General features: G+C 39.1%; 1 protein-coding gene and 1 long non-coding RNA gene across 3 annotated transcripts in view; one reads left to right on the top strand and one right to left on the bottom strand.

Annotated features, from left to right (window-relative positions):
- SYNPO2 (synaptopodin 2) overlaps positions 1-27,196 on the bottom strand; it is a 79,403-nt gene that overhangs the window by 30,205 nt on the left and 22,002 nt on the right. The window lies entirely within an intron of this gene.
- Positions 11,835-16,840, top strand: LOC146437797 (uncharacterized). Its single transcript, XR_014851535.1, has 3 exons — positions 11,835-12,105; positions 12,880-13,023; positions 16,535-16,840. It is a non-coding gene; the product is annotated as an uncharacterized LOC146437797 (long non-coding RNA).

Raw genomic sequence — 27,196 nt, 5'->3', positions numbered from 1 at the left:
CTGCTCCCCCTCAGCCAGGATTCCCCATTATTCAGTGTACCTGAAGGATGAAATTTCTGTTTATTCGCAGATTTCTCCTGTATCCAGAATTTCCCGCTATCAGGAGTGCTCTTTGCTGATTAAAATGTGAAGTGCAGAGCAATTCCTCTTATCCACAGAAATATTAAACTGAGGAGAAACTTGCTATGTGAAGAACATAGCCTGGATGTTTGCTGTTATCTGAGCACCACAGAGGATCCAGGACCCCCTTGCACCAGTTCACAAGTAGCAGGGGCTGGGGGCTGTCCAGAGGCTGTTCAGGAGGGTCTGTGAAGAATTCAAGTGGAAACTGTGAGTGAGCAAGGTCTGGGTGCTGTGCTGGCCTGGTGAGAGATCACATCCCAAAACTACAGGTATGTGCGGAAAGTGTAGGATAGGAGCTTTGGTGGTGCTTGTGGGATGCTGCTGGGGCTGGAGTAGCCATGGATGCCCACAGCACATGGCAGCTCGCCAGTTTATTAACCAGTGAAAGAGGAATAGATGGGTGGATACACAGTGGCTGTGCTCATGTTAGTGTGGGGAAAAGGCGTATTTTTTAGAGAAAGTGAATGGGAGTGCCCAGCTCTCATTCAGTGTATGCTGTAGTGCTTTTAATTTAATCTGTATCTGGTCTCCTTCTGTCAACTGGAGACTCCTTCCCAAATAACTAGATCTCCTTTGATTTCATCTGAAAGCAGCCCAGTTCATACAACCCAAAACTCTTCCATGCTATGAAACAACATGTGGTAAATCAGGAATAACAGAGACATTTGCTTCAAAAAATGTTATCCCAATGAAACTAAAAAGCTGGAGTAGATGCACCTGTTACTTGTTGTGGCTGCAAGTGGATGCACAGACAACAACTGGGGCTCAGCTGACCAGTTGCTGATTTTGGGTTTGTGTCTGAGCCCTGTATAATAAATAAGCAGATCAGAGTTGAGGTATGTTGAACCTGATAACAAGGTCAGTGAGCTGTGGTTTAAATTGAGGCAAGTGGACTTGAGGGCACTCTGCAGTCCAGGTTTTCTAATTGCAAAAGAAAGAATTATTAGGATATTTCACTATCTTGCTTTTACCACTGGCTTTCGGGAAGGATGATGTATTTCTTACTCTTATACTGGAGTACATTTTATTCTGGAGCCAAGAGTACACCCCTGTATCTGGGACGTCTGTCTAAGTACTGTGTGTCACACGTAACCTGACTGAACAACCAATCTGAGAAAATGAGCAGTATGAGCGTGAGCACAATCCATTTAGCCTAAAATTTTATCTAATAAAATAAGACATATGTAGCTTTAATGTATAAATATATATATATATTTGCACAGCAAAATTCTGAGTTTAAAGCAAGCTTTCCAAACCATGAGTTATCTTCAGAACTATTTGTTGATCCCTTTTTAGTTTGCCAGCAGCTTTTAAATAACAGAACAGGAAATATTGCCACTGGACATAGTGGAAATATTCTTCCCTGAAATTTCAGACCCTTTGCTCACACAGACAGAGTAGTTTCTTTCATCAAGGGGTCACCTGTGGAAGAGCCTATGCAGTTGAATATCCTGTCTGATTCCTGAAGCCTCATTTGCTGTTGGCCCCCAAGTCTCAAAGCTAGTTCCTTGAACCTTATTTACATGTGTGTCCTCAGTGTTAGTTTTGGGTCTTTGGTGGCTGGCCTTGTGCTTTGCTGTGATGAAATACATTGCCCAAAATAGCAAGGCTTACCAGGCAGAAGGGACTTCTGTGGATCAGTTGTCCATCCTCAGTATTGTTTACTACTTTAATTATGTCAACTGCAAACTTTACTAGAAGTGACTTGGTGTTCTCTTTTAAACTGGTGATTGAACATTAATAACAAAGGGCATGTCCTTTGACTAATTTTATGCCCTTATTGAATAGCGATTTCCAAATTTATGTTACCTTCTTAGACCCAACAACTATCCAGCTTTTAAAGCAGTAATTTTTACTACAGTAGCAAACTGTGCCCTTTGACGTCTTGCTACCATCAGTAATACAGAACTATGTTCAAGAAATTTCTATTAAATAGCCCTTTTTGAGATAAGGGTTAACCTAAATCTTGGGATTAAACCCTTATTCTGTATAGTCATTCCAGTCTCACCATTAAGTAATAGAGAGACATTGGTTAAATGTGCCTTGTGTTGAGGTTTTTTAAATTGCTGTGTTGTATTGCCAGAGATATGAAATGGTAATGAAGCAGAGAAAAGAGGTGTTAGTATGCAGAAAAGTGGGAGTGGGGAGACACTGCTTCTTCTTTTGTTGCTCATACTAATATTAAAGCAGCAGGTGTTTGATGCACTCCTTTCAAAAGTAATATTTTCCCTAAAAGAAACAACTTACACTTCTAACATTTGACACCCTGAAAAAAGTTCTTATGTTTCTAAATCTATTTTTTTTTCAGAGACCTTAACTTTAACAGAAAGTATAATTAAGTTAAAAATCCAAGTTAAATGGATTATGTGTCAGAAATAACAATGAAGTCAACTGACTTGAATATGACCTAGTACTGTCCATAAAAGAGGTGGTGATTCAAAGTGACTGAAAAGACAGGAGAAGTGAAGAAGTGATCAAAAATCTAAGTAATTAAAGGAAATTGTATTCTGCTTTCTGACAAAATGACAAATAGTACTACATATGAAAGTACACAAATTGTATGTGGAACTCAGCTTTGCCACTTAACTAAGCACAAATTAGAATTACCACAATTAAAGGCCTGCCTGTTAATTGCTGCAATAAATTTATCTGGCTAACACGTTTTACTTAAATATGTTTAAGGCCAGCATAAATAAATTAATGTATTCGCTAGTTAATTTAATTCTATCAGACATTAGCTCATACTTTCCAGAAGTTACTTTACTCATTAATTGATCAGCAAGGTGTTAGTCATGAAGTTGAGGATCAGGGATCAAAGATCAGTGTTTCCAGTAGACAGTATTTTAAAAGAAAACCAAAACCCACCAACAAGGCCCTTCATCTCTTCTATTATAAACCCTACAGCAAAGTGAGGGGCTGGTAAGTGTATTTAAATATATTTAAAAGTTATGCCACTATAATAAAATGAACAATGTAAAGTGCTTTGCTGTGAGCAGAAAGCAGAAGCACTTGAAGGTACAATTTTTAGAGTATGAGTAGTTTGACATGTATGAAGTTAGGGAATTAAAAATGAGGTTAAAAATCAAATTAATTCAGCCACAGTTTATAAATAAGGCTCTAGGGTCCTGTTTTGCAATTTTTTTTTTTTTTTTTTTTGCAGGAGGCTTTTAGACAGAAAAGTAGCCTTCAGTTAGTGAGCTTTTTGGGGTTCAGATATCACAGACTTACAGTAAGTTAAGCCTACCTCCTAATGTGCTCGGGCTTTTTAGGGATATCCACAGATCCTTTAAATAGCTCAGAGACTCCAGGCTGGTAAACACTGCTATTGCTAAATCAGAAGAGGTGATGAAGGGACAAACTCACGTCCCCTTGTTTTCTCCATGGTTTCTGAGGAGGTTTTAAGTCAGGTTTACAATTAGAACATCCAAATGTATTTCCATCTTAACACTTTCTTCCCCATCTCCAAGCATTGCCATCACAAGTTATTATGTGGGGTGTATAAATAATGAGTCTGAAGGAAATAAGTGCCCGTACATGAGGAGAACTGGAAGACCTTTGTGTTCTTAGTTTTCTTTTTTAATATGTATATAAAGAGAAAGTAGTTGTCAGTAGCCAGATGGTAATAAGCAGACAGGAAAGAGTAATCAGATCTTCAGGAAGGGAATTTGAGCCCCTCGCAAATTTAACTGAGTAAGGGCATAACTGAGGAGCTCCTTGAGAGATTTTAAAAGCCATGTAATTAGGAAATATTCTTGCCTGGAACTCCTGTCTGGGCTTTGCATCCACATAAATTCACTGAAAATACCAGGTTCTGTTCTAAACTGAAGGCATTTTTGGCAGGACAGGACTCGAGGTTAAGGATTGCATTTTCAGCAAGATGGGTGAAGTGCATTTTCAGCAAGATGACAGTGTCATTGACTGGAGTTGGAACGGGATGGCTTACCTGTTTGTATATATTCTGTATATGAACTCCATGATGGCTGTATGCATTTTACTCTTATAAAGGGCCTCTTTAGAGCTAGCATATTAAATTTTAGTCTGCTTTCATTAGCCATGCCTATACTTGAGCATGAGTCTGCTGCAAGATGTGGCTCAAGCTATTTGCATCCGTGCTGCCTGGAGGTGACTTTGTGTCAAGCTGATTCCAGTTCCCATCCTCTCTGGACTGAATTTTTCCAGCAAAGCTACTTTCTTTCAGAATCAGTCAGGGTAAAAGCCACAATGTAAAACCTTCAGACAGGGCAAATTCACTGGGATTGTGAGATCCAACCCCTTCCTTGCTCCTCTGAATGTATGGAAATGCAATGAGGAGCCTTGCCCCAGAGCTAAAGCTCAAGTGCTGCTACTTTAGCTACTACAAATGTAGATAATATGAATGAAGATAGTATGAGTACAAAAAATAGTTTTCTGTATTTTACCTTGAAGTCTTTGAGTCCCCTCCTTTGGGGATTGTGTGTCGGATTTACACAGTAAAAATAGTAAGACAATGCAAATACATGTTAATTAACTGGGTTAAACAAAGATGCTTCTAAGCTGTCGCCCAAATCGTTTTCCTCAGAGGAAACTTTGAATAATAAAGTATCTTTGGCTTGTAAAGTAAGCACAGAAGATTTCCTCTCACCAGATTCTTCCCAGTAGCAGGATAATGATATTGGGAATTGGGCAGTTCAGCACACTCTTTTCTTCTTTATATCTTAAGGGAAACCTCCTAGAGACATCCACTTTCATGTCTGTCTGTAAAGGTGATTATATTTCTAAATGGGTTGTGAGACAAAATAACATTAGAGACATCAAAGGAGAAAAGAGTTAATGTGTTGAGAAATAGTTTTGTTACTAAATGTTCAAAAAGTCTTTCCAGAAGGGGTGGTAGGAGATCACTTTTTGAATGCATGGAGGTGCTGCCATTGATCACTAAGGTCATCATTAGGAAAATTGAACGCTACTATAATATTATAGTAGCTTATGGCAAAATAGGAGATCTAGGATGTCAAGCCACATAAAACAAGGGTACTTTTTAATTTTAAAATCCATTGATCCCATTGCAAAAGTTCTGGCTTTACTTAGCAACTCACAGCTAAAGCAGAATTTTAATGATGGTTTGCTCATGTGAAAATTCCTGGGACATTCTTGAAGAGGAGAGATAGTACCAGCTAGTTATTGGTTTACTTGTTGATTAAGTCTGTCTCCAGTTCTTCTGCTGCACTGTACCTGTGAAATCCCACTTCTTGATTCTGGATCAGTTTGGTGACTGTTGTCTCCTCCTTCCCACAGTGTCAAAAGTACTTACATAAAGGGTCAGTCAGTTCTCTTTACATTCTATTTGACAAATGCAGTTTGGTACAACTTCTTGCACATTCTGTTGTGGGGGGGTTACAGAACCTGTTTGGCCATTTATATATTGACAGTGCACTTGTGCCTTTTGGACCCAGAGCGCAGAGGGATCTCAGGGAAAAGAAAAGCCTGCTCAAATTCCCAAAAGCCTTGCCTAATGTACTGGGGTATCACCTTACTGGCGGTTGCCTTTTTCTGGCAGAAATCCAAAGCTAGCAGCTGAAGAAGGGATGAGATAATGACCTCTGAAATATCGATCTGCTATGCTAGCGACGCAGCAGATTTCCCAACAGTGAGCTTGGCTGTACAGCACCTAAAGTCTACTATTCCTTTTGCACAACAGATCCAGTGCATAGCCTGGCTCTGGCTTAACCTTTCTTGGGGTGTACGACTGCACACTTGTAGCTGATGTGTCAAAACTAAAATGTTGTTCTGATTTACTTTTTTACAGTGAATTTTTACATTTGGGGAACATGTGACAAGGAGAGGAATGATGGCATTGCTTTTCAGTAGGGTAGCGGCGCATTGTCTGCTCTGTTTCCATTCCCCTTTTCTTCTTGTCCTGCTTCAGTAGGGACTGGCTGGATGCTTCCTGGCTTATTTTTAAGTCCTAACCAACTTTGATCTCTCCATGAACACTGTAGGTACATTTTAATTTCTTCCTTCCCACTGCTCCCCATGCAGAGAGATAATTGAATTGTCAGTGCTTCTTTGGGATTGAGAAAATAATGCACCTTTAATGAGTGCTTTAGTATAAAGGTAGCAGTATATCTTATGCCCTGGAGATTGGGATTGTCATTCTGTAATGACAAGGTTAAGGGAGAATAAACAGAGATTTAAAATGTCTTTATTATCTGCTACTGAACAGTTGGAGGCAACATGTGAAGTGCTACAACAGACAGTTCTTGTGATAAGTATATCCACTGCCTAATCTTGGGCTGAGCTCTTGTCAATGACAGAATAGAGGAACTGCAATATGCTTGCAGTGTTTGTATGGTCCCAAGACCTTGCACTAGGTGTTTCCAGTAGAAAAAAGGGCACATTTCTTATACCAAAATTGCAGTCAAAGGACAGGTAAATGAAAGGTAAAAAGCAAAACCTGCCACCTGAAAGTACTTACCTGCTGGTGGTGCCAAGAGAATTATGGTATATAATATATGTACACTGTTACAAAGAAAACGTTTCTAGCCTAGACTTGTGGCTGCTGGGAGAAAGCAGCAAAGATAGGTGAGAAGTAACTAAACACTTCAGCTTCTTTAAAAAAAGAAAAAAAATGAAATTAGTTTGCCGGAGGTCTTTGTACTTTCCCCAGTTTAGTTCAAAGCATGTTTGTGTAATTTAATGCTTCGACTTGTGACCTGCCTTTCAGATTAAGAAACATTTTGGGGGGGACACAAGGAGCATGAGGGTTTTTTGGGGTTGTAGGGGTAGGGGGGATGACTGGCTTCTTAATGACACACAGGCTATAAATCCACCTTACTGGCAGGCAAATGAGCCACTCAGTTTACTAGTGTGCACTTTGTGAAATCCACTCATTCCTAGCTTCATATCCTGTATCAATTACTCTGTTCTGTGTGGCTCCCCTGTCTCATTTTCACTCCACTGGTCACCTGCCCAAATTCTCTTGATGCCAGGGGCATGGGGAACAGGCAGAGAAGGAAAGACAGGAGGGTTCTCATTACAAATCTGGATTTGAGACAACACATTTAATCCTTAAAGCAAATTTACTCCAGTGACAGTTAAAATGTTCAGTCTCCCCATTCCATTCCCCGAAATGGTATTGTTTATTACAATCCGTTAACATTATGTCATGAGCTTGCAAATACATGAGCATGGCATATGATCATCCTCCCGAAAGGAATAGCAAAGGCAGCAAGAAGGAACAAATGCCATCTTACAGGTTTCTGTTTCAGTGAGGGTTGTAGCTATCACTGTCAGTGATGTCAAGGTTATCCTGAAATGTGTGCCCAGTGATGCATTTCTTGCTACTTGCCTCACTGCTGAGGCAGCAATTCAGTCAACACCAGCAGGATCACGCAGGGGTAACTGGAAGCTTTGCCTCACTCCCAGTGGGGAAAGCAGTGGCACTGTGTTTATTGTGAGATCTTTCTGTGTGTACAAAGCTCAGCACAACTGGGCCAGATCTCAGATTACGGCATAGGGGAGGGCTTTGTTGGCTGTATTAGCACAAATGAGAGAGATTGTTCGAAGAAACCAAATAACACAAGCATCTGGTAAAGGCAGCATCTAGATAATGTACGTTAAATGGTTCTTGTGTTATGCACAGGCAAAGTGCTCAATGCCAAATAATCTTCAAAGGAAAGCACAGTGGTCCAAGTCGTTGCAGAAATATGAGTCAAACAGTGGCCCAAACTCAGGTGAGAGCTCAATACAGAGGCTGTGTTCCAGCTCCCATTGGTTGTGGTCATCTTTAGCTGGACTGTCCAACTAAATAAAATTCAGGATTAGTCTAATGAAAATGGTCCTCTGTGAAAGCTGCTAGAATTATTTACCAGGGTTTCATATGAAACTCCACCATTTTGCTCTCTCTTGAGCTGTATTTATTCCTGTCACTTCTCATAATAAGTCAGCTAGATTCAAGCTTCCCTACTTCCCAGGAAAGTGCTTACTGACAAATTTCAAACTTGCCTCTTTCACTGAAATTTCACTCTTCTTGACATTTCTCCAATTGCTCAATTCTTCATATCTTAGGTAGCAGACAAATTTATATTGATTAGTAGCTTTAGCCATGAAATAGGGCTTCACACAAGTCTCCCAAGACTCATAATTTAAATAAACAGCCAAAGAAAGCATGTAGAATCAATTATCAGCCTTTTAATTTCCTTAGCATCCCTCACGCTTAGGGTGTAATGTTTTGAAGCAGCCTTTTAAAACGGAGGCAGTCTCAGGCCTACCCACCTTGGTGTTTAGAAAGAAAAGCTCTGCCAAAGCGGGTGAATGTTTTGTGAGCACCAACACATAGGTTCAGGTAAGGACCTTCCAGTGTTGCCTGGCTGCTGTCCTGGACAGCTCCTGTTTTGTGACTCATCAGGAAATTTGAATGTTTATCAGCCACACCTCTCTCTGGTGACTCAAATAAAGCTGGCCAGGAAAGCAGCAATGATGGCTCAGAGGGTGGATGTACATGAAGGATATCCAAGCCAGCCAGGGAAGGTCAGTGGTCTTCTTCTCTTCCCAGAAGAGGAGATGAGGTTTCTGTGCTTGTGCTGGAAGCCCTAATGATGGGGAAAATGGTGGCTAGAGACTCCTGAGAGATGTTTCCAAAACCTCCAGGGAACTGAGAGACAAAAGTGTTCCCTCTGTGGGCTTTCTCATATGTCTGGGCAACGCAATGGGCAAGTTTTTGAACCTGTGCTTTTAACAAAAAAATTAAAGACCATAATCTGTCATGAAGATTTCCTTATGTGAGTCTCAGTTTTTTTAGAATATATCCAGAATTTGCCTAATTTTAATCAATTTTATCAAGCTCTAAAATGGTCACAGGCAGATTGATGCAAACCATCAGATAAAATTCATCCTTCTGTTTCTGTGGCTTAATCTGAAATGACTTTAGCCAAAGATAATTATAAAATAAATAGGAACAAGCATCTCTATTGCAAGATCACTTTGTCACCCCCTTAATCCTTTCTTGTAAAGGCAACCCTTGAACATATATGACAACTTGTGCAGCTTTCATAAAATTGACACAGAGATTAGTATTCATGGCCTGCCTTTCAGCTCTTAAATAAAATCCTATGTAAGGCCATGTATCAGAATTCCAGTGTGGGACCAAAGAGATTAAAAACTAAGTATCTTACAAGCAGAAGCATGAGACTTGCCCTGGAACTCAAGGTAGGCAACTTCTAGCCCAAGGTAGGCTACAATCATATCCCCATCTCCTCACTCAGATTTCAAGATCGGTACTCACATTTCTTAATTTGGAAATATCAGCACTTTCAAATTCATATTAACTATGCTGCCAGGGGAATATTACAGTGCTGGAAGAAGAGCTGTTTTGGCACGGCAAATGGATAGTAGTAGTCAGAACACTGAGAAAATGTTGTTCTACTTCAACAGTAACTGTGGAAGCTGAGCCAGACTTCTGGCTCCCACGTCAATAGTCCAACTGTGGTTGTTGCCCTTGCACAGTTGTGTCTGAAGCCAGTCTGACACAGAGGTGCTGATCTCTGTTTAATGCTCCTGGACTTAGTGCTCCCATGAATTAGACCTCCTATTCTTACAGTCTCCAATTCAGGCATGCTGGCAGAGTTGGCTTGTTCTGTCCCTGACTTTAGTAACAGCAAGTTGTCAACATCTTCAAAAGCTGGATAGAGAGGATTTCTGTTTCCCCTGCCCTTTCCTTTCTGTGTATTTCCAAGCGGAATGTCTGTCTAAGAACTGGAAAAACTGCTACCTTGATGTGTGAGATTTCTGTTTGTTTGTTTTCATCTGTCCTGTTGTCCTCAGTGCAAGTGTTGGGCTTAACTCAAGATATCTTTCCCAGTCAGGCAGTCTGGGAAAAGCTAGCAGTTGGTCTGAGGGTGGGGGGGGGGGGGAGAAGAAAGAGTGTTATTTTTGCCGAGCTGTAAATCCAGCACCTTTTGCCAGTGCTGCACCTTTTTTTATTGCTTGTTTCTAAGAAGGAATTGCTGCAACAGCAATGGCTGCAAACGAAATCTTGTTTGCTCAAAGTTCACAACAGGACGGGTCATGCACTGTGGACATTTGTGGGACACTCGCAAAGGAAATACAGAGCGTGCTTTCCAAAAGCTTCAGCTTGAAATGCAACAGTTTCCTTGCTGCCTGGAGCTTCAATGTCGAAGAGATTTCTATTTTTAGAGAGAGATTCTACTCAAATAACTATATAAGGCTGTGCTGGGGAGACCATTACTTTTTTTAATAGATCAGAGTATTTGTTACTCAGTTGGGAAGGAAAATTCTGTATAAAAGTGGAAAACACAAAGATACTCTGATTTGGTTGTCTTTTGTGGGTGAGAAGGAACTGAGATGAAAAGTGAAGACTCAATATTTGTTTTTCAGTATTCTAATTCCTTTCAACTTCTTGAAACAAGTGCTTTAGCCATTAAAAATATCAGACAAGGGTCTTGATGAGGAGTGATGATGCAAGAGGGAAGAGCTAGTTCCAGTCAGAGTTTGGTGCCAAAAGACAACTTCCTATGCTAACATGTGACAACACTTGGAAAACCCAACAAATAACCATTATTTCCTTCATGGGGAAATGAAGCAAAGCTTGATGTTACACATTCAGCCTTTACAAGCACAGTTTTATTAACCTGAGTACAAAGTGCACCTAAACTGAATGGGTGCAGCAGCAAAGCCATCAGAGACAGTGGGCAGATGGCCTCAGAATAGTAGTCACATTTAATGCCAGGAAAATGGAAGAGTATCTGAAGTTCTGGCATTGCTGGGGAGCCTTCTTCTAAAGCCTGTTTTTGTCACACAGAATCATCCAGGAGACACCTAACTCCATTACCCTTAATCTCTGGGTTTGTATTAATAGATAGGGAAAAGGTCTGTGCAGAATTGGATGAACCTGTGTTCTCAATTAACTTTCTCAGTGTCGTTTCTCCTGCAGTTTGGAGAGGAACTGTTGGGCTTCTGATCTGGTTGGACGTTTGGAGGCAGCCCAGGTAACTCTGGCTTTAGCAGCTGTTGCCAATGATAGCACAGCAGCTGGGGCCAATATGGTTTTGCTTGAGTAAGGACTAGATGAGGTAACACAACTAAGTTAAGGACACTGGGTCTACTTCTGCTGTAGTCTAACACGGCTGCTGTGATGAATTCTGAACTGGGGAAGGACTGAAATGATGCTGATCTTGCCTGGGGGTTTCTACTTTTGTTTTTATATTGTCTGGCTAGCTGTGACATAATCTCTTTGGCTTCAAGTGAGTAAAATTGGTAACAGCTACACTGAATGAGGGGTGAAAAAACCACAGCAGCTGGAAGTAACGTTCCAGTAACATGAGGAAAGACGGCAGTCTTGGGTTGTCCAGAAGGTAAGACAGGGCAGACTAGTGGGTGGCAAAGCTGAAGAGCAATGGCTGAAGAGCTTGAACGAGGGAAATTCCTTCATTCATCCAGTGCACTGAGCCAGGAATAGAGGGAGAAATAACACTCTCTGCTTTGACACTTGTTACTCAGGTGAAATAAAATTATTGGCATTGGGATGTGCATTTATAATACTTAGGAATACGCTGACATACTGATCCTGGCTTTTTATTCGCAGTTCAAGCATGTTGGGGAAATGCCTCCCTGTTGTGCACACGGGGATCTGTGCAGAGTTATTGGTGAAATCAGCTTTATGTAATATAACAGTATTGTGAGGGATCAATTGGCTGACACAGCTGAGGGCACTTGTGCTGGAGTTTAGGGGCTGCTCCTGAGGGAACGAGCTGAAGGAATGCCCCTGAGGGATAGGGCGGGAGGGGAGCGGGCTCCGCTTCCCGCGCTTTTTCGCGGTGTCGCACTGCCCCCTGGCGGCGAGCGCTGAGGGCCGATCCGCCGTCAGGGAATTGCAGGCTTTCCTGAAAAACCTAAGGAACTTGGCCATAACTGTGCGATACCGTTCAGCTAAATGCCTTTCGTATTGTCATGTTCCCTCTTGGAGCGGCTCCACACGTCCACCCTCAGGTGCTTTTCCCCTTTTCCCTGTGCGGTGCCTCTGCCTCTCCCTCCCTCCCCTGAGGAAGCCCCTAAGGAGTCGCCCCAGGGCAGTCCCCGCTTCCTTCCCCAATGTCTCCGGTGTGCCGGCGAGCCCTGCCGCAAACGCATGTTCTTCACTCCACCCCCATGACAGCTGTCTCCAGGCAGCAATCCCGGGCTGTCCTTCCACAGGTCCTTGAGGGTTTCCTGCTGGGATTAAACAAATCCCCACACTGTTTCCCCAACAAGCAACTGGTTGAGAGTTTAGTAGTTAATTCTGACTTTAGTTCGCTGTGCATTCCGAGGGCAATTAACTTTTCCCCTCTCTTTTTTGTTAATAAACCAAACAATTTTATGATATTGAAAAGCCATTCCTTAAAATGTTATACATATGGTAGTCATTTGTCTTAATGTATTCTCAGTTAACTTCCTCGATATGATTTTCACTGAAATTTTCATGCTCCACTTGTAAGATATGGTTTTGTACTTGAATTTGTTTTTATTTTGTTACTGCTCTCCATAAGGAGATTAGTGCTGGTAATTGTTAAATAACTAAAAGCTTCCATTAGATCAACATTACATTTTAATTAATGACATAAATCTATTACATAGTGTTTGCATGTGTAAAATGTAAATACAAATACATTAATTTACAAATGTCCAGTCCAAGGCAGTGATAAAGGACTATAAGCTCCAAGTTTCACTTTTGGACCTGAAAAAAATAATTAACTGAGGTGAGATCTCTTTTTTGTTTGTTTACAGCAAAGTATATAATCCTGCATCACTTGAGTTTTTCCCACTACACTGTCTGGGTATGTTGAAGAAAAAAGTTGAAATACCTGAAGACCAAGGAGACACAACATCACACCTGAAATTTTAATCATCATTGATTGATCATCAAAAATGGTTAGTACAAGGATACATATTTGATCATTTTAATTAGTTTATATTTAATTTGCAAACTTTTTTTGTATTAACTTCAAAATTTTGATGAATGCAATTATGAACTGATTCTGCCATTTTTTTTCTTTAGCTTTATTCCCATGTCTGTCTCTCATGCCCCTCTAGATAAGCATGCTTCTGTTTTCTGAGCACAGTAGTCTCCAGTCATGTCAAACAGTAACATATTCTGCATATTAAAAAGTCTTTAAATAATATAGTGAGCCCAAGTTATTCTTTAAGAAAAAAACAGCATTTGCTTACTGAAATGCTGCTATAGGAGAGAAATGGGATTAAGCAACACCATTGTGCTGCAAATAAACACCATCAGTCTGTAAGTCATGACTGTACAATGATTTCCTCAGGCCTCCTCTTATTAGCTGAAAGTTAACTCAGCAGCACAAAATGCACAATGTTACAGAAACCAGCTTCATTGTGCGTGTTTGTACAAGCCTGAATTTAGTTTAGGATAAAGATTTATTTGAAAAGCCACCAATTTCCAAAATATTTGTAAACCTCTCACTACTCCCAGAGTCCTTTTGTGTAGCTGTTTTGAAACATATTTTCTGTGATACGTGTTCTTAGTGTCCAAGAAAGAAGTAAACAAACTGGGTAAAATAAATGAGGTTGAGGGGAAATGCTGAACAGTTATTTTTCTGTTAAGTACTTTCAAGTATTGTCTGATTGTATGTGATCATAAGAGTTTGTCCTTAAAACAGAATATTTAAACTGAATATATAAAGAACACCAGGCAATGTGGGATGGGGTTTTTTGCCTTTTACTCCACTATTCTTGCTTTCTTTTGATACAGAAAGAAATATTATAAAAATTACATGGAATTGTCATAAAGCATGCATATAAAAACATAAGTGACACTATTAAAATCATATTTTTATGAATTTAACTTCTATCTCTAGCTTTATAAAATTGATGTTTTTTTGAAATATGGCACCCATTCTTTCTAGTGTAGGAGTCATATTCTTTTAAAGAAAACTATACACCAGAAATCTATTTTTACAAAAAATGCACAAAACCAACCCCAAGTGTAGAGTACATCCTGAGGATTATCAATGGGCTGGTGTTAGCTGCTTCTCTTCCTCATCAGTTTCCTTTGGCAAGTTACTGTGATGCCCAGAGCATCTGAGGCTGCGCTGTGGCGTTACTTTGTATATTTTGACCAGAGTGAGAAGTGCTCAGCAAGCTGTTGAATTGCGATTTGCATATTGGCAATGTGGAATTATGCTGTTGGAATAGGCCTGATGATATTGTCACCAGCTGCTCTCCGGAGATAAAAATATCCTTGCCATTTTCACCTTGTTACTGCCCCTGCTACCATTGTTATCCTTCCTGAGAGCTCAGTGACCTAAGAGCCACTACATTTTGCCACATCTTAGATACATTAAATATTTTTATGCAATTCACAGGGTTTTTTTTCAGTATAGTCTATGATATGATGAACATCCCCCTGTATACTAAGCACATTTCAAAAGCTGCTTGCACTTTTAAATTCTGGATTTATATGGATGTTGATTACCACCAGAAGTCCCAAATCTTTCTTTGACCAAGGCATGTTATGTATTAAAAATAGTGTGGTAAGAATTCAATCTGTCTGTATTGATAATTACTGGGGGGGGGTTAATTTTTTTTTTTTTTTTTTTTGCTTCTGTTTCACAGGTGCACACACATGCTGTGCCCTTTGTACAATGTAATATAATGTAGCTTTGCTTTAATGAGATAATAACAAAGACCTTCACTGTAATTGAGTGTTATTTTAGTGAAAAGCTTTGCTACCAGTACAAAGTTAAATTGTGCTTGTCATGTCAGACTGCTATTTTCTGATTACAGGTTTCCCAAATCAGGTTGTGTTACAGCTGAAGTTCATCTGATCCCTGATTGCTCTCTGTGCTTGTCTCGAGCAGTAGGGGGCAGTAAATCCACTTGTCAGGAAAAAAAAAAGCCTGCTCATAGGAAAATTACTATTCTCTTTCCATACAACCCCACTTCCTAGCCATTCCCCATCAGAAATGGCCACTGTAGAATATACCCAAAGTAAATTACAAGAAATTGCATGTGTATGTATCATGATGATTTTTCTTTTTTTACTTAATAGGCCTAAATGAGGCACAATTCAGTAAACTAGGATGATTTTGTAAGTAACTGTTATTTGCAGGCCAGAGTACTGTGTGCTACACTGCATATGTTATTGTCTTGATATATTGAAAAAGGGAGCAGAGAAACAAGGACAAGGGAAAAAGAAAAGGAAATAAGGTCAAAATTAAGACTCAGGGAAAACAGTATTTCAAACACACAAATCATTAGCTGCAGCTCCAGTAGTGGGTGGGGTTTTTTTTTAATTTTCCATGTCTGAATATTTTTTGTCAACAGTGAAATATGAACACTTAGATCTGTTTGGTTGGGCTGAGGATGCTAAAAACCCACAAAGCATCAAAACCCAATCAATCAAAAACCCAGAAAGCTTGGGACTTAACTTCATTAAAACCCTTTGCTCCCCAAAGCTACTGACTTAAGTTCAGTTTTGCAAAGAGCAGTAATTTGATGTGAAATATTTGAGCAGCTTCATCAAAAAACATAATTTCTGATGGAGGTAAGCAAACTCATATTGCACATTAAAAGTATTGCAAATTCTTCAGTACCATTTTCACATTTCTTAATCTGTTTTTACAGTCTCTTCAGAATAACAGTAAGAACACAAGTACAATCTAGCTGAGATAGGAAGATTTTATCCTTTTTTTTGTCCTCACTAAGACCATTCTGATAGAGCATTTCTTGTGCTTCTCTGTCTTCTCACGTGTTATTTGATGTGAGAATTTGAGATTTTTACCAAATCTCTCTAGGTAGGAAAATATCCCCATGGGATTGAAAATTGGCTGTTACCATTAATGACAGATCTTCTGTGAGTTTCTGTATTTCCTTACATAAAGCATAACACACTTTATTGCCAGAAGAGTCTATCTTTGATTAGAAAACTACTAACGTTGTACTCATAGACACCAGGAAAAGAATTTCCTTACAAGCCTTTGAAAGCTTTTATCATTATTGTCTGACTTTGCAGGGTTAGATCCTTTGGAAAATGGTTTATTTTTTTCAAAAAGTAACATTCTACATCCAAACAGTTATATACTTATGGAAAGGATGCCATTTTATTGCTTATTTTCATTAATCCCACATTAATATGTGTATACTCTGTGAAGCAAGGGTATACACATATCATTGACTACTGAGAGCCCACAAGGTGTGATTGCTGGCATTGTATAAGAGCGACATTGTAAATAATCTGGCATGACAAAAAGTGAATTTTTATAATGCAAACTGTTTCACTTGGACCAATAAGTGTCTTAGGGACACCAGTTCAGCCACAAAGATTCTTGGGGGGTGCTTAGTGTGGTTCTAAACTAAATAAGGAAAGCCTGGGGCAGGAGGTAGGGTTTTATGGGTTTTTGTTAGGTTTTTTCCTTAGGAAAAGAAGAAAACGTGATCCTGGGCCATATTAATAGGATAGCTCAATCTGCAGAACACAGGAGGTAATTATTCATCTTTACTTGGCGCTGTGAGTACCCTGTCAGGTTCAGAAAGATGTGGGCAAATTGGAAAGGATCCAATGTAGATTGGTAACTATGCTCAAAGAGTTAGAAAGCAGGACCTCTGAGGAAGCTGGGGAGGAATTTACTGTACTCTGTCTTTCTCTTTTGGAAAAAAAATGCACAAAACCAAGTACAGCGATGGGAAGGAGGACTTAACCTCTTCACAGCAGGAAACTATTATAAAGAAGGTATTAAAATTGTTGGTTCATATTTGTAGGCTTAAAACAGCAAGATATCAACTTTGCAGTGAAGAAAATTTAAGCTTACATATTCAGTATTTCTGAGGACAGTGAAAGATTTTGCTAAGTTAGGAGTCCTGGAAATTCCCTAACTGAAGGATTTTAGAAGAATTCAAGAAAATATCTGTCAGGAATTGCCTATGCTCACTTAATCCTCTGGGCTAGAAGCTGGTTTTCAGTGGTTCTTGAGTGCCTTTTTACTCTGGCCACAGGTCCTATTTTATGATGACTGAGGTTTAGACAAAGCCCCACTGCAAGAGGTCGTCAGTGTAGTTGGTAGATATGAGGTGGTTTCAGCTCAAATCAAGCAGCCCCACACATCTCTGCTCAATGCTAGTAACCATCTAAATAATCCTAAGGGAAAGGAGGAAAACCAGCCAGGAGCCTGGTCTACAGGACCTGCTGAATCTGTTGTTGCCACAGTAGCTGAAAAGGCCCATAAAAACATGCCTTGAATTGTGCCCCAAACAGCCTTGGTTCATCTTAGACGTGCTTTTGAGAGAAAGAGTGTCTGCAACATGAATACTTGAAAACACAGAGCCACTTTACATCTGTGTCTGAAAAGAAATAGCATAATAGAAGAGAAATTCGTTCCTTTTTAGAATAACTTAGCACAGAATTGAGACTCCATAAGGCCCAAGCTGACTATTCCAGAGGGCAGCAGTCACAGGAGAGAGTATGTTCTATGATCTCTCTCATTCTTTTGGGGTCAATGCAGGAAGCTACAGTCTGTGCTAGAGAGGATTCTGCAATCATCTTGAAAAGATTGTTCCACTTGTTGCTGACTGTAACAGGGTCTGGTTATGGAAAATAAGACTCCTATAGTTCTCAGTGCCTTTATCAGATCTTTCATCTGGATTCATCTGGCAAAACAGACTTCAGATCACTTTTGCTATTGGGAGTGTAACTATCTTCCAAAGTATGGCTGAGTTAAGTGTCTGAATGATTTCAATGAACAAGTGCTTAATTTCTTTCCTGACCCAAGTTCATATCTAATATGGAGAATCTGGAATGACTTTGTCGTCACCATAATCTCCTGCAGATGCTTGTTCACCTTGTATTTGGAGAACAGTTTATTATGAGTCATCTGTATTGAAGAGGCCCTACACTTAGAAAAAACAGCTCAAGACTGAAATACTGAGGAGAAAACAGGCACACACACAAAAAACTTCTGGGAAGTCTCTCCCTGTTACTGTATTTATGCAGTGAGATGTAAGAAACCCAAACAATTCTTGGCATGGGTAATGTAAGGAAAGTAACTATTTGATTTAGCACTGCTGTCTATTTTCTCAATCAGTTGCTGCATCTAGACTTGCTCTGAGAAGCACTGTGTCATGACAGCTGTGCTGGCTTCCTATTCAGACTGTCTAGTACCGAAATGGCAGGAGATTTTCTCAAATACTACTGACTTGTAGAGAATCATTGGATATGTATAAACCATAACTTCATCTCTGAGCAGTAAATACAGGAATGTTATGTACTGCCTCTCAAGTATGTACAGATATGTGTGGACCATAAAATGATAAATTCTTTCCCTACAATTAATTATTATTAATGTAGAGATTTATCCTTGATCCAGATCTGTTCTCCAGATTTTCCTTAAGGGAAAGGAAACAGGATCTATGTATGTCGAAGAAGGATGGCATATAACAACAGAAGTCTGCAACATGCAGGATATATTCTTACAAGGCACCAGCCACTTGTCTTTTACTGCTTGCTTGTAGTCCAGCTGGATATCTGTTATTAATATGTTTTCTCAAAATCTCTTGTAATAAAGCAGAAATCAATGTTATTTTGATGACTAGCTTACTTAGAGGAAGACTTAATTATGTCAGTTGTCATTACAAAGAATCCAGCAGTTCCAAACATGATTCATAAAAACTGAAACTTCTTATATTTGAAGATACACATAAAAAAAGTTAGTGGAATGGAAATTCTGTTTCCTGGCCAATTCTGACAGTGATTTGGTTTTTATTTTTTGTTTCCTTTCTAAGCAATTTCTTCTCCCCCCTGGCCATGATAGGAGCTGTGCATTCAGTGATACCACCTTCAGAAGATCCTATTTAACCCATCCTTATCAGAGAATCCCTTTGCTTGATAATTATTCTGAATTATTCCTTCCTTTGTGGTACACAACAGAAAGAGGGAATATCTGGAAGCATGCTATGCTGTATGGATATGCATATGGTTCATGTGCTCAAATTCTCAGGCTGAAGATGATAAGGAAATCATCAAATAAGTTGAACACAGACACACACAAGGCTCTGGAGCTCGCTATTTCTATTACTGTTAAGGCCCTCAGGCTTCTTTCTTCTATACTCCTGATTGTCATCTTTCTGTAATTCAACTTTTCCATTCAAAGCACTAGTAATTTTTAATTATAAATTATTTCAATGCTGTCCAAAGGAAATATGAGAAGTTCAAACCAGTTTTGACTACCCTAAAGTATAGGGTAGTGCTTAGAAGAGCTGAGAGTACTGCAGGTTCTGAAGTGAAAAATTATTCCATTTTCTTCTGAAACAATATTTGTTCTCTGCACCTCATTCCTGTCTAATTTCACACTCAAATGAAATTAAGTGAGAAAATTAAACCCAGATATTAAGAGGCTTTCTTACAACTAATCACTCTGAATAAGAAGCATCTGGTTCTGAGTGTACTAAATTTATGGGAGAAATCATAAATGAAATGACATCTTACATTAGGGCTTTATCTTAACATAAACCAATAACTCTTGTATTTCTTTTGGAACTCCTCTGTCCCCAGTCAGATATGAGAACAAACAAAACATTAGTTTTATTTCCCAGTCTAAAAGTCCCTTAAAGCAGTCTACTGGGAAAAGTGGGTCTGGAAACCACTGGCATTGTCTCAGCCTAAGCTATTTGGGTTGTAATGAATTAGAAAGAACAAAATTCTAATTTTAGTAGTGTTTTAAGTAGACTCGTAAGAACTCCAAAGAGGATTGAGGTTGCTCACTCTTAATAAAACAGCTTTTACCTGTGGTTTGATTGTTTTTCTTCCCTAAGAAGAAGCTTAGATGATATGAATATTGATTAGGGCATTGGTACATGTCTCCCTGCAGGTAAGGAGATGATCAAAGGTCAAAAGGCCTGTGTTACCCCTTTCTATCTCATAGTACACTGTGAGAGAGACGAGTTCCAAGAGCAATTCCAGTGGAGAGCTTGGCAACCACAATGATGATGATGATGATGAGCCTACAGATGGTTTCCTTGCATGTTAAGTGCTCCTCCACAGTATATTGCACCCAACAAGTAAATGAGATGGCTTACTCCATTCCCTCACAAAGGATAATATGCTGAATTTGACATGCAGCTGGAAAAGGCATTGGTTCTGGAGGCTATACGCAATGCAGAAACCCAAGAAAAGGCAAGGCAAAAACAATATCTTTCTGCTTACCTTCTATGTAAGGGCAACCATTGTCAACCATGTGTGGAAAAATGTCCCCTTACTTAAATTTTGCTTGCCAGATCAGACATTTCTCCTATTTTCTGCTTAACACATCTCTAGCTATATTTTGTTGAATCAGCAGTGTTTCCTTTGTTTAAAAGGAATTAGTCTATCCCATGAAAAAACATTCCTCCCTGTTTTTCCTTCTTCTGTTTGGCTGAAATGTGCAGGCTTGTTCTGCAAGCACAGATTCAGAGATTTCCAAAAGCTAAAGGTCAGCCTGAAATCTCACATCATACTTACTGTAAAAAAGCCAAGCAAGGAAATGTTCAAAGAGTCTTTGGAGAGCATTATCCTAAAATGTAAACTTAGAGTCACTGCAATCCCATGTCCCTCATGGTCTGTATCTTTTTTTTTTTTTTTTTTTTTAACAAAGGATGTTATTAATAGGAATTTCCTCATATCCTGAACTCTCAAAATAAAACAGATTTAAGAGATCATTTTTACAATTACGACTTTTTCTACAGATTGTGGAGATCACCTTTTAGGTGAACTTATATTGACTGTTTTAAACAGGTTAGATTGTTGTTTTTATTTAATGGCAAAGGGAGTTATTTTTTCCTCAGACTATACTTTGTCTTCAAATACCTTCTCTTGTCATGCGTTCTTAAGGTAAACACTGAATATTGAACACTTATACTTTAAAGTTCTATAATTACAGTGGATGGTCTTAGCTGCCCCTCCTATGTCATTGCCTTATCAGAGAACACACTGGGTTCTTCCTGGTCTCAAATAGCTGATTTACCATGATGATGAAGATATTTATTGACATTTTTGCCTGCTTATTGCAACTTGAAGCTATCAGGGAGAGTTCCTTTATGAAGTATAGAAAAATATAAGTGCATGGACACCCACACACATTTTCAGATGACTAATGCTGTTGCTGAAAAGAAAATGCCTCCAGAAAATCTGCTTGTAATTGGATCTGACTCAGTGCTGATTCTTCCAAAGCTGGCTAGAAAAATATATACTAATTCCAATCAAAATTGCTCATATTCTGCTGTGAGTGTGACTTCCTGCTTACTATCCCTAATATTCTCCACAGAAAGATGAAAATAGTTGTGCAAACTGATAAAAGAAATATATTCTTTCAGTAAGAAAATTGTACTGAATGCACCTCATAGTATGTGGACCAGGTTTAGTGAAATGGGAAATTGAACAAGGAAAGAAGATCCTCAGGAAAATAAATATGTCACAAACAAATGGGATCCAGTTAGCTGAAAGCCTGGTTCCTTGTGGTGTACTGAAGCTAAACAGCAGGGGAATTCATAAATCATATTAAAGAGTGAAGCAAGTTGGAAAACTTTAAAGTCATTCTGTACAAAAGTCCTCATTAGCTCACTAGTGGTTTTGGGGATTTCTTTTTCTTAATATTTTTTTCTCTCCAGATGAATCAGGTATGAATAGACATACAGTATGGGGGAGAGATTGCAATGGCTACAGTTGGAAGAGAATCCACCCCTTACACAGCAGTTTCACATTCCATTTAGAGACTGTAAACACTTCTTTCCAAACTTTTGTGTTAGCTTTCATCCTGACAGTTTTCTATGCTAAAACAACTGTAATTAGCATTACATGCTGTGTGCATTTTTGTACATAACTCTGCCCTTCTGGTGCTCAGCACTGGAAACATCAGAGGGGCAAGATCTTCTGGAAGGATTGTCCAGATTTATATCTTCAGCAGTGCTTGAACAGCTCATGTGTGCAAGGGATGTCTGAGCTTCCACTCAAGCCCAGTCCTTGAGTTTCCATCATCACTATCCTAAAAGATAAACTGATGATTGGCAACCAGACCATGCCAGCCCAGCTCTGGGCTGCAGCACTTGTATAAATCCTCAAGGAACTAAGGCTCAGCCAGACACCAGGCTGCCAGACAGCAGGCTTCTTTCCAGCTCCCTTTGATGTAAAGGCACCAGCTGAACTCTGTAGAAAGCGATACGTGTATAAAATTAAGGCAATGATTTTTATGCTTTACATCTATATTGCACTTTTAAAGTTGAACAAGACTCAGTCTTTTTATCTCCTTTTTTTTTCTCTGTGCAAGACTAAGGTTATTAACTCTTGCCATTTTATCACTGTATATTTTTATCTATTCACTACAGTCTCCTCCTGCTAAAAATTCCTTCACTCAGCTCTATTCTCCTGTTTTCCCATATTTGTCTTTTATGTGGATACATTCATTCCCAAGGTATCTTGTTATCTCTTTGTATATTCAACATGATATCTTTCTTTTTTAAAAAATTATTCAACCTATGTCTCCTGGAAACAAAAAGAGAAAGCAATCATGTCTACATGTGTTCTAGAAGAAGGGGGAAGATGAGTGCCAGCTCTCTGAGCTCAAAGCCTCCAAGCAGTTGATTTATGTATGCAGAAAATTTTTTCCAGCATAATTTTTTTGCCACGTCTATGTTTCTAAATCATATGAAGGGATATCTAAACTCATGGCAGTGGAAACACAGCATCTGCACCTGTCTGGCTCCAGGTTTAAGCTACAGAAACCTATCTTTTCCGTTGTTGTTGTCACTGGGACTCAGCATTTGCCCAATGATCTGTGTGAGGCTGCTGTGTACTTTCTATTCCATCCTGTTCTTTAGTACAGACAGAGGTTTGACACTTGAAATCTCTTTAGCAGATTAAAGATAGGACTTAATTTATGATTCTCTTGCAAAAGGAAATAAAAGATTTGTGTTTTAGACAGTGAGAGGATTTTGTCTTTGGACCAGCATAGCAAATACCACCAGCATTAATTTGTATAGTCTCATATGGGCACATGAAAACCTGCAGTTTTGTGGCAATAGAATCCTTATAAAGAAATTTTCACTTCTGTTGGCTCTATTTTGTGTGTCATTGCAGGAATGTAACAGTGTAACAGCCCCATGAGCTGTGGTTCAGCCAGCTGTATCAGCATTAATCTGAGCGTAAGCAGATAGCTTTTGTGTAATGCTTGTATATTTATACAAATGATGTGCTTGAGCACTCTGCTGGGGTATGACTATTGTTAGTGCATGTCGTGTGTCACTTCTGGCTGAGAGAGCAGATAGGAATCAGTGTTTATGAGTTATAAATTCAGTCCCAAAAGATCTGAAAAACACATCTTCTAAGATTTTTTGAGAAAACTTGTCTCTCATTATATTAGCACAGCATAATGCTCCATGTTTTGTTGATTGCTTGTTTCTATCTCCTATATTACAAGCTCCTATATTGTTGTCTGTACATTTTATAATTGCTGTGCAAAGCTTGTGCAAAGATGCTTGTTCTATAAGTGTAACTGATCCTAATGTTTAAGAAATCAAATATTGTGATAAATTAGCTTTATATTTTACAGATGTTTAAAAGAGGAAAGTAGAGATTACACTTGTCCTTCATTTAATTATAAACTCCTAAGTACGTGGTTTTTATAGCTTCACATTTCAAAATCGCAAGCATGGCTGTGAAAACTTAAATTTTGCTTTCTCTGGGTATGTCCATGTAAACAGCTTATATGCTTGGTAAATTGAATTAAAATAAACTAATACAAATCTCCTTGCAAAACTCAATTAAAATTGCTCTGTTTCACTTGGTTCCACATGAAACTGAAGAAACAACGAAGCAATTTCATGCCTATTTGAAACAGAGCCAAGCTCCTCTGAGCTTGCTTTTTTGTGAAAAGGTATGCACTACTCTATGAAATGCAGTACTGAAGTCTATTATTGATATTTGGCATTCCTTCAGGTGATCCCCACAGGAACATTTGCTTCCTACAGAAAGTGAAACCACAATTTAAAAAACAGTATCAAATTACTTTTCTGTTTTCAAAGTGATTTTTAATTTTTTTTTTTAATCTGGAATTTAATGTTTAGGCAAGATTATAAGGTCTGATGGAAAATTAGTAAGGTTGAATTTCTTTCTCGGGCTCATAATGGGTTCCTGTCTAATAATTCAATGAACAGAAGTATTTTTGCAGTCAGAATTTGAACTATTAGATGACCAACTGATTTTTGACAAACTATTGTAACTGTAGTGGCTGCATTATGCTTAGGATTTATTATATGAGGAATTTGCTTTTAGCTTCAGGGATAATTAGTACTTCACAGCCTAGAGAAAACAATGACACACCTATGGACAGAAGATACATCAGAAAGTATCTGTTTTGATTAGTGTTAAATATTATCATATTGGAGGATCACTTGCACATTATTTCACATCTTTTATGCTCACTCTGGATTCCTTTCAAAAGTGTTGAACATTTGATGATGGAGTTGGGGACCTGTTAACACTTTAGAAATGCTTGATTTCTTGATCTGTTGAAGTGCTAGGTGGAACCTATTCTTTTCCCCAGGAAGAGGAAAGATGGATAAAAAGATGTTTATGTTGATATGAGCAACAAAGCTGTCATTATTAATCAATTTCTACAAGTTTCTGATTGGATTGAGGCATTTGCAGTGCAATTTTAAAAACTTGAATTGATACAAGGCCAGTATGATCAGAGCAGCTACTTTAGAAGGAAAGAAAAGGGTGTGGGTATTTAAATGGGAATCACAAAACTGTGATCATTAAAGGTCTTACCAACTTTTCATAAACCAAAGAGATTTCTTTTGACCTCTAAACAAAGAGGAAAGAGCAGAGGTGAAGGTAGCAATTGCTCACAGAGCAAGGGAAAGAGGGAAAAGAGAAAGAAAAGAGAAAGAGGGAAAGAGAATTCAGAAACTGTAATCTTTGTTTGGTTTAGGTGCTGTGTATCACTGTGATAATGTGACTATGGCCATAGGTTGGCTTATGTTGAAAAGCCCTGTATCATTTTTGTTGGTCTTGTCTTAAAATGGGTAATAAAATCATAGCAGTTCCTCACAGTTCCTCTTCAAGTATTTTGCAGTTACTGGTAGTGGCAGTTGTGCGTTGCCTCCTTTTTCCCCCTTTTTTTAAAATTTTGAATTCCCCAAAGAGCTTTGTGGTTTTGCTCTTGCATTCTATGTCCCTTTCTTTTCCTTCTCCTCTCCATTCCAGCCAGCTACTTTTGGGAGGGACAGGAATAGCCACTGACTTGAAGTACATGATTTCATCCTCTTATAACCCTAGGGAAGATAATAGACAGTTTACTTCTGTAGAAGGAGAGAACAGGAAATCTTGTCTTATAGGAAAAGATGGTTTTGTTCTGGGATTTAAAATGAAAATGACTCTGCACTTCATTCAGGAGGAATGCTTGTGATTGTAGTAATTTTTGGAGCTTGAACTGTGAGAGAGAGACAAGGTTTAAGAAAATGTGACCAACGTAAAGATGAGTTAGGGTAGTCTTAGTACAGGCTTTTTGTGTGTTTGGGGAAAGCAGGGAATCCACTAGTGCAGGGTTACAAATATGAACTTGTTTCATGTGGTTTTAATCAAAGCTGGGATGTCTGGAATTAAGGGTCATCACCCTGCAAGGCACCTTGAGAAGAACTGCTGTTTCAAATAAGGCCATTGCTGACATGAATGTGGACTGAAAGTTATGCTTTGTTAGAAACCGGGCATAACAACCAAACCAAACAAAACCAGAAAGAAAACCCACATATCAACATGATATCTCAATTTGTATTTTACAGTAATTTATAGTACAGAAAAGAAGGAATATTGTTTCATTGTCCAAGAAAATGAGAAATTTAACTTGTTCAGTCACATATAATATATTATACAGTAATGATTCTGAGCAGTTCTGAGGCCAAGCCATGCTTGAAAAATTTGGCCAGATTTGTTATCTATTATATCCACTTTAGCCTGTTTCCACAACTGGCTGCAGCTTCCTCCTTGCCTCTGTTGGCTGCAGCAACAGCCCTGAGCTTTGGCTCATAAATCTGGTTCTGCATCCAAGCAGCTCCATGGTGCTCCCAGTACTCCCAGTACTCCAGACTGGGATACAGGGGGAGATGAACCTACCTCACACTCAGCCTGACAGACCTCACACTATGCCTGGCTCTGTAACATGCCAGAGCCAGGCATATTACAGATATGTAATATGTGGCTTTGCAGAGCCACAGCTCATCAGGTATCATACCCTGCCTCTGGCAAGAGCTCATTTTAGGTGTCTCAGAGGTCAGCATTGCTCTCTGTGTGCTCTAACGGGGAGTAGGTAAAGATTAATCAAAACTGCATCTTCAGTTGATAGCAAAAAAGCACATATGAGTTAAGTGTGCCAAGAGTCTTCAGGATTTTGATCAGAAGTTAAACCTACAGTTGTTTCTGTCAGTGATGCTGGGTGGTAGCAGTATTAATTTTTTTGAAAAAAGAGATGAAGATGACATTAGAAACCCACAACTCCATGGTTTTGGTCTAGATTTTGCATTTGATTTAATCTCCTGGTGTTAAAACAGTTGGACATAGACAGCTTAATACAGTGCAGTATTACCAGGTCATGGGTACTTGTTCCCTTGTTGCCTAGCTATCCTGAGTAAAAATAAACAAACCATTCAAGGTGGGCATAGTTCTGGATGGGGAGAAGTGCTTAAATGTCGTTCTGGAAGACTTAAATAAGCAGATGAAAATAGGTTCTGACACATTTATCCTGGGCTTTTCTGGCACAGAACTAGCCTTGTTTTTTGGCCAAAAATCATATCGAATTCATGTTAGGATTGAAAAAATGAACTCATCCAAGGAGAAAAAGCTAAAAGATAAGACTGCAATATATATGACAGCCCCCTGTGTGATGCTGCACCAATGCCTACTGTGTCCAGTTACTTAGGAAGGAGCATTGCTGGATGGCTCTGCGGGGACTGGAGCCATCTCCCCTGCAGTGGCCACAGGAGATCTATCAGCACAGCTACCAGTAGGGCTTCATAAAGAAATTCCAATGTACTTTACCCCTTGCATCCTTCAGACATTCGA

The sequence above is a fragment of the Lichenostomus cassidix genome, chromosome 4 (assembly GCF_008360975.1).
Source record: "Lichenostomus cassidix isolate B80296 chromosome 4, HeHo_3.0, whole genome shotgun sequence".
NCBI lineage: Eukaryota > Metazoa > Chordata > Aves > Passeriformes > Meliphagidae > Lichenostomus > Lichenostomus cassidix.
Note: the sequence above shows the minus strand (reverse complement) of the source record. Positions and strands in the feature narration are given on the sequence as shown.